The 1878-nt window shown below is 49.1% G+C and overlaps 1 long non-coding RNA gene across 1 annotated transcript; it reads left to right on the top strand.

Moving 5' to 3' along the window:
* Positions 1-528: 528 nt before the first annotated feature.
* On the top strand, positions 529-1205 carry LOC103668945. Its single transcript, XR_570165.1, has 2 exons — positions 529-726; positions 877-1205. It is a non-coding gene; the product is annotated as an uncharacterized LOC103668945 (long non-coding RNA).
* Positions 1206-1878: the final 673 nt, after the last annotated feature.

Consider the following 1878-nt stretch of genomic DNA (forward strand, 5'->3'; position numbering starts at 1 on the left):
GTCTCCCCTGGCTGTGGAATCTCCTGGGAAAACTCAGAAGCTCCAGCTTATGTCACTGACACAGAACTACCTGGGAACATTAGCACTGAGCTCACTCTGACACAGGGACGTGCTATCATCTCCCCTCTGGTGTTTGCGTCCAGAGTCCCTGAAAGGTCACCAAACGTTCTCCTGGTGTCGTTCCAACACCAGTCAGGTCCTTCCAGGGTTCTTCCCTATGTGCTGATGTTCAGGGGAAGGCAGGAGCCATGACCTTTGCACTGTGGTGCCACCAACTCTTTGGACCTTGCCTGACCCATCGAAGGTCATTATACCTATTCGATGAATGAATGAATGAATGAATGAATGAATGAACGAACTGTGTTTGGGCCTCTTCCAGGCAAGCATGGGAGGACGGAAGATGGCAAGAGATGAAGAAAACACCTATGGTAAGAATTTCCTCACTGTGTGTACTTGGCCCCAGGTGTCAGCTCTGGGGAACAAGGTGATGAGCTAACACAAGACGGAACAAATTCCAGGGGCGTCTTCTCCAGCTGAGCTCAGCAGCTCCAGTCAGCACCTTCTCCGAGAGCGGAAGTCCTCGGCCCCGTCGCACTCCAGCCAGCCCACCCTGTTCACCTTTGAGCCCCCGGTGTCAAACCACATGCAGCCCGCCTTGTCCACCAGTGCGCCTCAGGAGTATCTCTACTTGCATCAGTGCGTCAGCCGGAGAGCGGAGAACGCCAGGTAGGAGACCGCCGGGAGCAGCGGTGCCTCGGGGGCCCACTCGGGACTCGGGAGCTTCCAGTCCTGTTTTTAATTTCAAAGACAAGGGAGTAAAACATTTTCTCAGACAAACAGATGCATTTATTAACAAAGCATCATTCTTTTGCCTAGGTAACCTTCACATGGTACTGGTGTCAGCTGTGCTGCTACAGAGTGGTGATCAGATTCCAGAGGAACCTCCCATTATCAGAAATCACGCTATAAAAATGTTTAATCTGGGGGGAAAAGGCATTAGGGACTAGAGTTTCAGAATTGGGAAAAAAAACCCGTCAATTTACTTGTTGGCAATAAGAGTATAGCTATAAAGTCTTACAGTATTGAACAAATCCATATCTCACTTTTGCTGTAGAGCAGCCCTGTTCTGTGTGGTCGTGAACTATCCACAGGTGGCTATTTAAATTTGAATGGGTTCAAATAAGATAAAACTTAAATTGAAGTTCCTCAGTTGCACTGGCCACATTTCAAGTGCTCAGTCGCCACGTGTGGCTAGTGGCTACCCTCTCAGCACAGGTAAGGAAACATTTCATCACCACGGAAGGTTCTAGAACAAGGACTCTCTGCTCTAGAATAATAGTCTATGTATTTCTGACACCACTAGTTCTCTCACAGGTGCCGAGCGTATACATATTTTTACTACCGTTTATTCTGGTTGTTAGGGTAACAAAAGCACAGAGGTGATGGGCTTTACCAGAGCTAGTCCCCAGTTGCTAATCCTGGCCAGCAGAGGACCAATCACGTGTCTCAGTTCATTTAGAAACACCGAATTTGTGTTATGAAAACTAAGGCAGGTAGAGAACTCACTGTATTATGTATTACATCATAGAACATTTTCAAGCAGAATCTTACTCGAACCAGTCAAATGCACTGAGAGACAGCCGATACAGATCATTCTGTCCGTCTCCTAGATGAGGACAGTGAGGCTCCCAGCTATGGCGTGACAGAGGCAGGACTAGAGCCCAGGGCTGCTCGGCTCCGGTCCTGCACTCCACACTGCGTCACCCTGCTGCCGGGACCATGACACGGCTCGCGCTGCCTGCGCTCTGTCTTAAGGTGGCCTCAAATACCCATTTTCCTGACGCCTCGGGATTCCTTTGTTTATGAACTTCCACGAGT

This window comes from Ursus maritimus, unplaced genomic scaffold, assembly GCF_017311325.1.
Source record: "Ursus maritimus isolate PB19 unplaced genomic scaffold, ASM1731132v1 scaffold_3, whole genome shotgun sequence".
NCBI classification, from domain to species: domain Eukaryota; kingdom Metazoa; phylum Chordata; class Mammalia; order Carnivora; family Ursidae; genus Ursus; species Ursus maritimus.